Source organism: Coffea arabica, chromosome 8e (genome assembly GCF_036785885.1).
Source record: "Coffea arabica cultivar ET-39 chromosome 8e, Coffea Arabica ET-39 HiFi, whole genome shotgun sequence".
Lineage (NCBI taxonomy): Eukaryota > Viridiplantae > Streptophyta > Magnoliopsida > Gentianales > Rubiaceae > Coffea > Coffea arabica.
Window position 1 is genome coordinate 40148817 of NC_092324.1, and position 14974 is coordinate 40163790.

At 35.6% G+C, this 14974-nt stretch overlaps 1 pseudogene; it reads right to left on the reverse strand.

Annotated features, from left to right (window-relative positions):
• Positions 1-4535: 4535 nt before the first annotated feature.
• Positions 4536-12813, reverse strand: LOC113722506 (small ribosomal subunit protein eS10z-like; annotated as a pseudogene).
• Between the last annotated feature and the right edge of the window lie 2161 nt (positions 12814-14974).

A 14974-nucleotide genomic window follows, 5' to 3' on the forward strand; every position in this document is an offset into this window, starting at 1 on the left:
TTCAATAAAATGTGAAAGACTATAGATCGAATTATATAAAAATTGATTTGATAATTTTGTCTTTTAAAAATGATCATGTGCAGGGCACGTGATGGATTCCGACAAAAAACTAGTCAGAAATCTAAGTAGGGACCAAATTTGACCAATATGAATTTGTAAGAGATATAAAGTTACACTTTTAAAAGTGAGGGACTAAAAAAGTCATCTGACAAAATGAAAGCGATGTTTTCAACTATTTTCCCTTAATATTATAATAATTTAAAAAAGTGACTGCAGAGTGGGATCTTTGAAAGATAGATGTAATGGAGATTGGGATTTTGGTTTCACAAGACGATGGTCAATTTAAAGTTGTTTTAGCTTGATCCATGATGGGCTAACTTGAAACTTAATTAGGAAAGCCTTCGTATGGCTTCTTTTGCCTAAGGGTCCATTCTGTATTTGTTGTGGGCTCCAATCCAGTGTAAAATCTTAAGAGGCAAATAACTGCCATTTTCTTTTTGTAATTTCACATTTTACAAATATAAATAGAAAGAAATAGAAAAAATAGCACTAGTATATTGCAAGATGATATTTGATATCACTTTACTTTGTGGTATTGTATTCTAGGATAAATCATTTGCATGAAATAGTAACTAAAATAAAAAAGTAAGAAATTTATTTTTGGATAATATCTAAGTGTAAATGAGCAGTGCGAGTATATGTAACGGTATAGTAAGTTAGGTGTTATTTAAATATCTTAACGAGTTCCTTTATCCTTCATGAATCTTCATTAAATCATTTGCATGAAATTTTATCTTAAATGCAAAGTAAAAAAATTTGTTCTTGGATAATATCTAACCGCAAGTGAGCAATACAAATGAGTATACGTAATGACCTAGTAAGTTAGGTATTATTTAAATATTTTAACAAGTTCCCCTATCCTTAATCAAACCTTCATTAAATCACTTGCAAGAAATTTTGTCTAAAAAAAAGTAAGAAAATTTGTTCTTGGATAATATCTAAATGCAAGTGAGCATTACGAGTATATGTAACAACATAGCAAGTTGAGTATTATTTAAATATCTTAGTTCCCCAATCTTTCATCAAATCTTCATTAAATCATTTGCATGAAATTTCATCTAAAATAAAAAGTAAGAAAATTATTCTTGGATAATATCTAAGTGCAAGTGAGCATTTTCATGAAAACTAAAATAAAAGCAAGAAAATTTGTTCTTGGATAATATCTAAGAGCCAGCAAGCACTTCACTGAGTATATGTAGGGACATAGTAAGCTAGGTGTTATTTAAGTCTCTTAATGATATCTCCTATCCTCACTACAAGAAATTTGGCCTTTTGTAACAACAAAAAGTCATCACTAAAAATCAAAAAGTCGTCATTATATGAGTATAGTGACGACTTTATAGTGACGACTTTTTCCATTGTCACATCGTTGTTACTAATTCTATGTCACAAATGGGTACGTGTGACAACCCTTTGAAAGTCGTCACTAAATCTTGTTATTTAATGACGAGGACAGAATCGTCACTAATGGTTATCATTCTGTGACAAATTTTCTTGTCACTATTTCACATATTTTTTTTTGTCATAAATGGAGCAAAAGTCGTCACAAATTTGAAGTCTACAGTGACGACTTGAACTTGTCACTATCAGTCCTAGTATTCAGTGACAGGAATAATAGTCACTTAGTGAACTTGCATAAAGGTTGTCACTGAACTTTATCTTAACAAGCTGCAATTGTTCATCATTGTTACGGCATTTCCAACAATTATAGCAAAACTCAATTTGACAAAAAGCTTGGTGAACTTGCATGCTAGTGACAACGTTCCTTTGAAGGTTGTCACTGAGTTTTGTCTTCAAGAGTTGACATTGACCATTACAAATATAGTATTGCCATGGCATTTTCAACAATTATAGTAAAACATTCAATTTGACAAAAGGCAAAATCAACATAAAAGATATGCCGCAAATTCATATATATGGTCATAACACATCTTTAAATTAATCAAAACAAAGTGAATCACAAATGTTGGGTCCCAAATCCCACATAATCAGTTCAAGTAATAATGACCAATACATATACTTCCCAAGAGATAGAGTACTAGATTTCTAAACTAAAGCATAGATTACAGCACCAATGTCAGATTTCAATCATCTCTATTAGCATATCCAATAGTCTTCTCATGATCAATATGAAGCTGGACTGCATTGCAAATAAACTATTAAATGCATTAGAGTATACTTTAATTAGAAAATATGCTATTACAACCTTACACTACTGAATTTGAATGAATAATCAACATATGCTGCAAACAGGTCAGCACTTTTAAAAACATAATCAACATATTCGAGTTTATTCTAAGAACAGGTTCGAAAAGCACAACTTTTGACATTCCTCTTTTGCATATTGGCCAGAAAAAAATCACTAATACTATACTCTTCAAATTCATATCCAACATGACAATTACATGGAAACTCAAATTGGGACTTTGTGCCAGGCAATTTCATTTGTTGAAATAGATAAAAGTGGGATGATTGAGATAATTTAAGACAGTAGCAGTGAAAAAGACAATTACATGATCACTTTGAACAATTCAAATAAAGCCACACCAATAATTTATTTTTCACAGTTATGAACACAACTACATACAACAAATTCCTTCTAAAAAGTTTTGCAGGAATGTTATAAAATTTGTTCCATCTCAAAATGTAGTTGAAAAGGATGCGGCATCTCATCAAGAATTTAACTAGCCAATGCTGCCATGTTCAAAACTCAAAGGTGCAAAGTTTAGTAACATTTAACATTTAACCTCCAAATTGCATAGCCCACGACCCTTTGAAGTCCCAGGTGATATATCATGTGAAAAACAGATATATCTTATGTAGTTTTGAAAATGCTTTCAATCAAAAACACCCCTTCTAGTTTAATAGCTGCACAAGAGAACAACTAAACTAACATTTTTCTAGCTTCAGTTCTAAACCAACCATTTACAAAATTTAAATGGTTTACAAAACGCATAGCAAAAGATAGGGAATCGACTCACAGTGTTCTCTTGAAGTTTCAAGAATCTATGCAATCTTTAGAGGGAAAGATAATCTTCTTGCCAAGAGAAGGGCAACCGAAAAGGGCTAGCTTTTTCAAGTTGTTGTGTAACATCCATCTGAAAATCCAATTCACAAGATTGAGATGGAGAAGATAAAAGTTAGGAAACTCAATAGATTGAAAAACTTGCACCAGAATAAGCTAGAGCAAGAACTTATTAGAAGGCCAAGTAATGGTAGACTGTTTCACTCCAAATTCAGCAGAATATGCAACATACAAAGAATTACCCGGTACTTTAGCAATCTACTCCACTCTGTAATAGTACAAATATTAAGCACAACTTAAAAAGTTACTCATTGCTTCACGTCAAGGTACCAAAAAATTTTTCCCCATTAGTTACCATGTCACTTGATGATTTTATTGTGTTTTTGAATGCAATGACTTGTTAAAATGAAAATAGTCAAGCATAACTATAACTTGAGCACAAACGGCCATTAAATTATGTGATCTTCACATGTAGCACATAATTGAATTTGCAACGAATTGCAATGTACCCTCAATGTTCTTGCAACAATGTCGTTAACCACTCTACTTGATTTCATCTACTTGATTTGAAAATAAAAGCATGATGTCCATCCTCTTGTTTGCTTGCTAACTCACTTCCATTTATAGTTTTTCTCTTCTTGCTTTCTCAAAGATTAGTTACAAACAGGACAAAAAGGATTAATAGCAGGGCAGTAGTAGGCAAAAGCGAAAAAAATGAACGGACACAAGCTGGCAACCTAGCAACAAAATTTCATCAAAACACTTGTTGTTCACAACAAACAAGAAAAAAAAAGGAACAGGGCAGTATTTCCATGCCCTCATTATAGTTCATGCATAAAAAATTGAAGCCACTACAAAGGGAAGAGGAAGATGTCAGGAAATGAAATAGGCAACCTTCTTGTCCACAAGTTTGAAGAAAGCAAGGTTCCATCGGATATCCATTCTTAAGCATTGTATAACTAATCCTAAGTTTGAGATAAAAAGTTAGAATCTTCTTTCTGTTCCCCTCTTAATAGTTAATACATTCAAGTAAGTAATCCAAAGAAAGCAGAACATTCATTAGTCCATGCCAAAAATACCATTCCTACAATTGCATTAACATGACTACAAGCAACTCACCAGGGCAAATTATAATCTAAGTACACAAGAGAAAGCATATTACTAGAAAACTTATCCGATTATTCTCATAATCAGATTGAAGAATTCAAAAAATCACATCTGATATCTAGAAATCAACCACTCAATATTTATAGATTAGCGCTTCAGCATATGAATGCAAGGAATTCATAGAGAATCTAGGATGCCAAGAACGAGCAAATTATATCTATGCCTTATGACAAGAATAAAAATCCTTACTTTGCAATCTCCTGATTATCCTTTTTTTTTTAATCAGTAACAAGAAGCACCAGCGTATAATCCATTAAACCCAGAAAAAAGGTGCCACCAAATATTTTTAAGAAATTCCTTAGATTGATTTGAAGACCTAGAGCAACCAAAACTATAGATAGAGTCTCAATCAACTACGTATCTCAACATGCATAACTTTCAACTGCAACATCAGAGAGCCTAAATTGCAAATAACATAATTTAGCAAAACATGAATCTAAGAGAAGCATGAACTTGGTGGTGCTGAACCATAACCTCCAGATCCACGGCCAAAGCCAGGCCTTCGACCAGAACCCCTGAAAGCAGGCTGGTAATCTGCAGGAGCTCCACCTTTCTCGCCACCAAACTCACCAGGAGGTCCACGGGGACCAGCACGATACCCCTCCCTGTCACCAAATCTGGGCCTATCCCCATCAAATCTTGGTGGTCCGCGAGGGCGGTCACAAGGAGGTCCACTCATAGGACGACCGAGGGGCTTGGTGGACTTCTTAAGAGTAGTAGGTGTGAGAACCCGAAAATTTTCTGAATTTCTAGGCCTTATTTTCTTTCTTTGCACCCGTTTTCTATATTTTTGTTATTATGTTAACTTTAGAGATATTTTTTATAAGTAAATTTAGTTTTTAAATTATTTTTCTAGTATAAGTTAGTTTTTGAGAAATTAAAAGTGTATACCGGATGTGGGACTCGCTAGTGCAGTAAGTTCGGTAAAATTCGGCCAATTAGGTTAAGTTTTGTATACCGGAAGTAATTTATTAGGTGCTAAGAGATAATTAGAGGTTACCTAGATGGATTAGTATTGGAGAGACAAGAGGATAAGTTTAAACGAAAAAGGTGACAAGTGTCACCCTCCTATTCACTCTTGGACTTTGACTACTATTCATTAACTTTACTAAATGTTCAAATTGGACCTAAAATCATCTTCATTCTTCAACCATTTGGCCGAGCTTCTTGAGGAGGAAAAGAAAGGAAAGCTTTCACCTTGGTTCTTCATTTCTTGCTCCAATCTCACAACTTAACCGTTACAACTTGAAATTACTCCATAAAAACCCTTAGCTAAGTAGTATTGAGCTAGTTAGTGGAGTGGTTTGGAAGGGAGAAGTGTTAAGTTGTCTCTTTTCTTGAGTTGGTAAGGTGAGTAGCTAAGGAATGCTTTCTTTGGTCTTGTTAATGTTGAATTAGTGATTTGTGTTAGTTAAAGAGGTGTTTTTGTGGGTTATTTCATGACTTTTGGTAGAGCTTGTGGAATTTTTATTTTTATTCATAATTTTTCTGTTTTTATATGTTTAATGTTGGTTGGCCATGGATGATAGCTTAGTATGGTCTAGAATGAAACTTTGGTGTGTTAATTGTCGCTATTTGCGGAAAATTTCCGTTTTGTACAGAAAATTTCAGGTTTAGGGTTTTAATTTGATCATGATTGGGGGTGATTTTGGAGCTACCAATTGGTTGTATCTTAAGGGTGTTTCCTAGACTATGATTGGTATGTGCAATGGTGATTGTTTGTTATGAAATTTGGTGGTTGATGGTAGCATGGTAAAGTACGGAAATCTAGGGGAAGTGCTGCTGAAATTTTCGCAGGACCCTTGAGCAGTCTTGGGGAATCTACTATATCTTGATGTAGGAAAATCGGAATTGAGTTCCGTTTGTTGCATTTTAAACTAGATTCATAGGGCTATAAATTGTGTAAATTTCAGACCCTGTTTCTGTCTGTGTAATTTATGGTGATTTTTCAAAGTTGACTGAAAATTTGTACCTGTTCTGTCTTTCACTGGATAAGCAGCAACTTGAGGCTTGAATTTGACTGACTTGCGTTCTGATCTGAATCTTACCATGGTGTTTTCTGGAAAGTTGTAGCTCTTTGAATTTATTTTCCAACGGTATTTTTATCAATTTTGGACTTACAAAACTTGAGATATGATTTTTCATATGGGGTGGCGCAAAACTGGAAAATCCTGTTTTGGAAGTATTGATCTTACTTTCATTTTCTACTTCACATTTGGAGTTGGTCAATCATTGTAGGTAGGGTTTTGAGGTTGTTCATGCCTTTAAAACCAATTGTTACCTTTTCACTCCGAAGTCGCCTCTTTGCTTTGCATTATGGGTTCATTTGAATAGGCATATGACTCGTACCCGAGTCTTACTTGCGAATTTCATTCACTAGGTCTTAGAGTCAAGTCTTAAGTGTTTGCCCTTGATTGTTCTAGGAGGTGCCGGCGAGTAAAGCCACACTTGGGAAGAAAACTTTTGAAATTACCCTTGTTGGAACTGGTGAGTGTACCACTTCCCTGAATTGTTGTTTAATTGGTTCATCTATACTTGAAATGTGTGACATGGATAACTATGAACTCTGTTATTCTGAATGAGACGAGGGTGTACTTTATCACACTCGTTCTCTTGCCTGTACTGAATGAACTGGAATCTATTACTTGGACTTGTTATGAACTTGAACTTGTTACTTGCGCCTGTTATGCGATCGTTTGGAAGTGTGTCCAACGATCTTCCTGTTAACTTGAGCTCAACCTCATGGGGAGTTAATTAAGTCGAGCTAGCAAGGGATTGGTCGAGGTAATTGACAATCCATGGGTGCCTGTTCCTGGGGAATCTTTGGGTATTGAGACTCTTGATTCCGGTATATTCGAGTATTACCATTCCTGTTCCTGTTTGGCGTTCGGGCCCGGTAAGGGGTATGTTTGGTGGACGGGATTTGGCGTTAAAGTGGTGTTCTACTGGACTGGTTCCTTTATTTGAATGTTGACGGAGGGTCAACTAGGTTGGATCAAGTATTGCAACGGGGATTTGGCTCTTGAGAGTCACCTGTATCCTTTAAATTGTGGTGCTCATTCATTTCTCGTATTTGATGTGTATATGTGCCCTAAAAATGATTTCTCATGATTTCTACTGTTTATACTTTTGGTACCTCATTGAGCTTTTAGCTCACCCCGTCCCGTTATCCTTGTTTTTCTTACAGGGAACCATCTTTTGGAACTTCGATGTTTTGAAGAATGAGTTGAGCTAGTTAGAAACTCTTTTGCTCTTTTGGGTATAGCTCCTCGACAATTTGGAAACCCTAAATGTATCTTAATAAAATGTTTCTTTCGGTGTGTAAACTTACTAATATGTATATTGTACAGTGTTTCCTTATGGTTATATGTCTTTGGGAATGTATATTCTCTCATGTCAAACAAAGTATACTTGTACTTGGTTGGATTGTGGCGGGGCAGCGGCCATTCATCTCGTTTTGATTTTGTTTTTCGTGGGAACATTGTACTAAACATTGATTGTATTTTTTAGTTCGGCTCAATTGGGTTTTGCATATTATCTTCTCGAAGTTCTTTTGAGCGTCTGGTAAGGTTTCCGTTTGTTCCCGATCCGTAGTCCAGGCGAGAGTTGGGCAGGCGGCCCGCCGAACCCTTTGGTTCGCCTTAGGATAAGGTGGGGCTGTCACAAGTGGTATCAGAGTTGCTTCGCGTGGTCTCTGCGCGGAGTGAGCTTGGAGCCAAGTGGTGTTATGGTCCGGATTTCGTGAATGTGTCTAAGTGCTCGTTTGAGCATAAGCTATGAACCGTGCATGTTATAAGTGCAAAAATCTTTATCATGGAACTTGAGAAAGATAGATCTGTATGTCGGGTAGGAATCTATAATATGGATGATTTACTCTTGGGACTGGCCGGCTCGAGTTGTGAATTATCTTATTATGGATTCTTGGACTTGAGTACCAAATTGTGGAGAGCGCGAGAGAAAGGTCTGTATCATGATTGAACTTGAGGTAATTCTGGATGGCAAAGGCCAAGGCACGGAAGATTTTACATTGGACCTCGTAATAAGATTGATCGAGGGGGTTTGATATGGAAGTGTTATCATGGACTACTCTTCTACTAGTCTGGCTCGGGTTTTCTCGAGGGTGGCTAGATTGTAAGGGAATTCGCACCTAAGACATGTTCCCTTTTGCTATGACCGTGAGGACTTGATAAGTGTTTACATGACTTTGAGTTAGTCTAGCTACAACCATAGAGGTACTTTCTACCCCTCTTGTGAGATTCGATAACCGTAGTTTGACTCTCGATAAACCACCCTTGCCTATACTTTCTTGACATTTATCTCTTGATGTCAAAGTGTGAACCTGACTTGATTATTCTTGTGTCGAGATCGAGAGTTTGGAATTAGGTATGGAATTTGAGAGAAAGGATTTGGCCTCTATACCTGTATGCTTCTAAGTTTGATTTTTTGTGGTTGGATTGGGAGTCAGGGAACTTAACAGTTATATGGTTAAAGTCCCAAGTGTACTTGGTTACTTGTTTTGATTTTTTTCAATTTGCTTGGCAAGCTATCCCTTGAGTTCGAGCGAATCGGTAAAATGGCACATTTGGCTGAGATGTATAAAGAGATAGAGATTCTTTGAAAGGAAGTAGAGTTTCGAAAGAGATTAGCTGAGCACTGGGAAGGGCGATGGAAACAGGAGTATCCGGAAAAACTTGAGCTACTGCACAAGAACATAGAGCTGAAAAAGAAATACGAATTGATTCCGGAAGAGGTACGAAGTAAGTTTGAATTAGTGCCTTCGTCTAGTCAAATGGCCTCTCAGGACATTCCTAATAATAAAGATGAAAGAGGTGAAGGAAGTGCTCGTGACAACAAAGGGAAACGTAAAGAGATGGATGGAAATGGAGTTGCTATGAGGGATAAGGGGAGGAAGAAGGAAAAGAATGGACACTTCAAGAAGAAATGTGTGACTGCTAAGTGTGAAACATGTAACAAAACTCATACGAGAATATGTTATGTGAAAATTGGTGCATGCTTTAGATGCGGCCAACTAGGACACCAAGTGAGGAACTGCCCAGAACAAATGAATTTTGGGATGGTGAAGCTGCTGTAATAGTTAAAGTCGGCAAGCAATGATGTGTTAGCTGAAATAATTGTATTTATGGAACTATGTGTATACAACCCCTATGTAATGAGTGTATTCTCGATAAAAGTAGTAGATCTATACCTGATATTGTGAGTGTATTCTTCCTATGTCTTCACTGATTTTCTTAGCATAGCATTTTAGTCATAGCATTGTTACGATTTCTTTCTAGATAGATTGTGGTATGAGGAGAATTTCGAGGACGAAATTCTTTTAAGGGGGAGAAAGTGTGAGAACCCGAAAATTTTCTGAATTTCTAGGCCTTATTTTCTTTCTTTGCACCCGTTTTCTATATTTTTGTTATTATGTTAACTTTAGAGATATTTTTTATAAGTAAATATAGTTTTTAAATTATTTTTCTAGTATAAGTTAGTTTTTGAGAAATTAAGAGTGTATACCGGATGTGGGACTCGCTAGTGCAGTAAGTTCGGTAAAATTCGGCCAATTAGGTTAAGTTTTGTATACCGGAAGTAATTTATTAGGTGCTAAGAGATAATTAGAGGTTATCTAGATGGATTAGTATTGGAGAGACAAGAGGATAAGTTTAAACGAAAAAGGTGACAAGTGTCACCCTCCTATTCACTCTTGGACTTTGACTACTATTCCTTAACTTTACTAAATGTTCAAATTGGACCCAAAATCATCTTCATTCTTCAACCATTTGGCCGAGCTTCTTGAGGAGGAAAAGAAAGGAAAGCTTTCACCTTGGTTCTTCATTTCTTGCTCCAATCTCACAACTTAACCGTTACAACTTGAAATTACTCCATAAAAACCCTTAGCTAAGTAGTATTGAGCTAGTTAGTGGAGTGGTTTGGAAGGGAGAAGTGTTAAGTTGTCTCTTTTCTTGAGTTGGTAAGGTGAGTAGCTAAGGAATGCTTTCTTTGGTCTTGTTAATGTTGAATTAGTGATTTGTGTTAGTTAAAGAGGTGTTTTTGTGGGTTATTTCATGACTTTTGGTAGAGCTTGTGGAATTTTTATTTTTATTCATAATTTTTCTGTTTTTATATGTTTAATGTTGGTTGGCCATGGATGATAGCTTAGTATGGTCTAGAATGAAGCTTTGGTGTGTTAATTGTCGCTATTTGCGGAAAATTTCCGCTTTGTACAGAAAATTTCAGGTTTAGGGTTTTAATTTGATCATGATTGGGGGTGATTTTGGAGCTACCAATTGGTTGTATCTTAAGGGTGTTTCCTAGACTATGATTGGTATGTGCAATGGTGATTGTTTGTTATGAAATTTGGTGGTTGATGGTAGCATGGTAAAGTACGGAAATCTAGGGGAAGTGCTGCTGAAATTTTCGCAGGACCCTTGAGCAGTCTTGGGGAATCTACTATATCTTGATGTAGGAAAATCGGAATTGAGTTACGTTTGTTGCATTTTAAACTAGATTCATAGGGCTATAAATTGTGTAAATTTCAGACCCTGTTTCTGTCTGTGTAATTTATGGCGATTTTTCAAAGTTGACTGAAAATTTGTACCTGTTCTGTCTTTCACTGGATAAGCAGTAACTTGAGGAGTGAATTTGACTGACTTGCATTCTGAATCTTACCATGGTGTTTTCTGGAAAGTTGTAGCCCTTTGAATTTATTTTCCAACGGTATAAATTTTTATCAATTTTGGACTTACAAAATTTGAGATATGATTTTTCATATAGGGTGGCGCAAAACTGGAAAATCCTGTTTTCCTAGTATTGATCTTACTTTCATTTTCTACTTCACATTTGGAGTTGGTCAATCATTGTAGGTAAGGTTTTGAGGTTGTTCATGCCTTTAAGACCAATTGTTACATTTTCACTCCGAAGTCGCCTCTTTACTTTGCATTATGGGTTCATTTGAATAGGCATATGACTCGTACCCGAGTCTTACTTGCGAATTTCATTTACTAGGTCTTAGAGTCAAGTTTTAAGTGTTTGCCCTTGATTGTTCTAGGAGGTGCCGGCGAGTAAAGCCACACTTGGGAAGGAAACTTTTGAAATTACCCTTGTTGGAACTGGTGAGTGTACCACTTCCCTGAATTGTTGTTTAATTGGTTCATCTATACTTGAAATGTGTGACATGGATAACTATGAACTCTGTTATTCTGAATGAGACGAGGGTGTACTTTATCACACTCGTTCTCTTGCCTGTACTGAATAAACTGGAATCTATTACTTGGACTTATTATGAACTTGAACTTGTTACTTGCGCCTGTTATGCGATCGTTTAGAAGTGTGTCCAACGATCTTCCTGTTAAATTGAGTTCAACCTCATGGGGAGTTAATTAAGTCGAGCCAGCAAGGGATTGGTCGAGGTAATTGACAATCCATGGGTGCCTGTTTCGGGGGAATCTTTGGGTATTGAGACTCTTGATTCCGGTATACTCGAGTATTACCATTCCTGTTCCTGTTTGGCGTTCGGGCCCGGTAAGGGGTATGTTTGGTGGACGGGATTTGGCGTTAAAGTGGTGTTCTATTGGACTGGTTCCTTTATTTGAATGTTGACGGAGGGTCAACTAGGTTGGATCAAGTATTGCAACGGGGATTTGGCTCTTGAGAGCCACCTGTATCCTTTAAATTGTGGTGCTCATTCATTTCTCGTATTTGATGTGTATATGTGCCCTAAAAGTGATTTCTCATGATTTCTACTATTTATACTTTTGGTACCTCATTGAGCTTTTAGCTCACCCCGTCCCGTTATCCTTGTTTTTTTTACAGGGAACCATCTTTTGGAACTTCGATGTTTTGAAGAATGAGTTGAGCTAGTTAGAAACACTTTTGCTCTTTTGGGTATAGCTCCTCGACAATTTGGAAACCCTAAATGTATCTTAATAAAATGTTTCTTTTGGTGTGTAAACTTACTAATATGTATGTTGTACAGTGTTTCCTTATGGTTATATGTTTTTGGGAATGTATATTCTCTCATGTCAAACAAAGTATACTTGTACTTTGTTGGATTGTGGCGGGGCAGCGACCCTTCATCTCGTTTTGATTTTTTTTTTTTCGTGGGAACGTTGTACTAAACATTGATTGTATCTTTTAGTTCGGCTCAATTGGATTTTGCATATTATCTTCTCGAAGTTCTTTTGAGTGTCTGGTAAGGTTTCCGTTTGTTCCGGATCCGTAGTCCCGGCGAGAGTTGGGCAGACGGTCCGCCGAACCCTTTGGTTCGCCTTAGGGTAAGGTGGGGCTGTCACAGCAGGAACAATTTCAGAGGGAAGATTGAGGTAAGTCCTCAGGAACTCGATGCCGTCGTTCGTAAGATACCAGTAGTAATGCATCCAAGTGAAGGTTTACCGGACGTACTCCTTGGACTTGAAGCTCTGCATCAGCTTAATCACCTGCAAGTTTGGGACATCGATGTCGGGATGCTTCGCCAAATTAAAATCTTTCTTCGCATAGAAAACTCCCTCTTGGAACTGGTACTTGGAGATCTCTCTCCTATTCTTCTCTGGAATTATCATGGTTGCTGTTGAGAATTGGGAAGATAGAGGGGAAGGAGCTCGACGACGACGGAGAGAGAGGCAGAGAGATAACAAATTGAACACTAGGCGGCTTCCGGTAACCCGATTGTGCAGCAGCTCCTTCTCCTGATTATCCTTGCCAAACTGCTCAGCTGCAAACTTGATAAAATCTCTAGCATAACTATTCTCAAAACAAGTAATATCAAGCCTATTCTTGTGCAAGAAATACGAATCCTTAAAGTATTCTTTATTGTATACGAATCCTCAAGATTTACCTCAATCGACCTACATTTGATAGAAAATATCGAAATTAGATGGAAAAATTTGAGATTATTTACTTCAAATTATGCGGTGACAACCTTAGGTCTTGTTTTTCTCAAGATTCAGTCTTCTAACTCTGGCTTTCCCCCAAAATTCATGGTCATTTTTTTGTGTTCTTGCCAGCGAGCAAGTGCTGCACCGATGTAGGGATTTTTGCTATCTGTAACTCCACAAAATCTGTACAAATCTTTTGGGTAGCTCAAATTAGGGATGAAAATGGTGGCTCAAAGTGATTTTTTGAATAATTTCAGCAAGATGGCAGTGGAGAGAAGACGAAGATGATAGTGTCCAAAACTGGCAAGAAGAGGGAAAGAAAGTTTTGTCCGATATTTTTGCAAGTGTTATGAGTGTTTTTATCAAACAACAAAGCCAAAACGATGTCGTTTCTGCTTCTTTTGTTCATCCGCCTATACTTCTTCAATTTTTAGCTTCCCGCTTCCATTTTAGCTAAGACCAAAAAGTAACACTTTCATCCTCTTTTGTACGGCTAATTGATCAAATTATTGTTCGAAAAAAAAATCGCAACAATAAGGTTATTATTTTGAGCTTTTTTACTTCACAAGTTGTATCTGGAACTTTATTTGTTACATTAAAACTTTGAAAATTTAGTGTTTTTGGATAATTTTTGGATAATTTAGTGTTTTTGAAAATTAGTGTTTTTGGAATATTTAGTGTCTTATTAATAATATGTTTATGATTCAAAAAAAATCTTTTAATGCAAATATTTTTGGTATTAATTTAATAATTTTATTAATTCTGTACGAAATTGTGGTCTGACAGACCTAACAAACTGTTTAGTTGATCAATTAACCAAAATAGTTTGCTAATACATGCATGAAACACTAAATGTATTTGGTACAAATACAGATTTATAAACCATAAATAATGTGACTATTGTAATTAATAATAAACTCCAGCCATGCGATTGTCAAGATTTTACTTAATTTCATGTTGAATTTTATTGTTCTTTGCCATTATTTTCACACTATGCTAGTCAATAATTTTCCATGTGTTGTCAAGACAATTAGATAGGTAATCCATGATATTTTTTAACCTTAGCTAAGTTCGGTACAAGTTATTAGCTAAGTTTGGAACAATTATAAAAATATGTATATATATTTTATTAAAATATCTTTCTCATTTTGCTAATGAAAAACATCAACTAAAGTGTAAAGGATAGGGTGCCATAATAGAATTAATGAAATCGGTTTATCACATACGAGACTAAATTGTAAAAGATAAGGTGTCATGATTGAGTTAATGGAATTAGTTTATTACATATGGGGCTAAAATGTAAAATTTAGGGTGTCATAATAAGATTAATAAAATTTATTTATCACATATAAGCCACATTGAAAAAATTAGGGTGGCATAGTAGAAATAATGAAAGTGAGTTAGGAACAAGCACTTTAAAAATATGTTTATGATTCAAAAAAAGATATTTTAATGCAAATATCAATTTAATAATTTTATCAATTATGCAGGAATTGTGGTCTGACAAGATCAAACAATTTGTTTAGTTGATCAAATAACCAAAATAGTTTACTAATACATGCATGAAATACGAAATCTATTTGATACATGTACTGATTCATAAACCATAAACAATTTGATTATTGTAAATTGTAATACATAACAAACTCCAGTCATGGAATTGTCAAGATTTTTACTTAATTTCATATTAAATTTTATTATTCTCTTCCATTATTTTTACACTATGTTAATCAGTAATTTTCCATATGTTGTCAAGAGAACTAAATAAAGAATTCATGATATTTTTTAACTTTATAACAAGGTATTAGCTATGTTTGGAATAATTAAAAAATACGTAAACATTGTT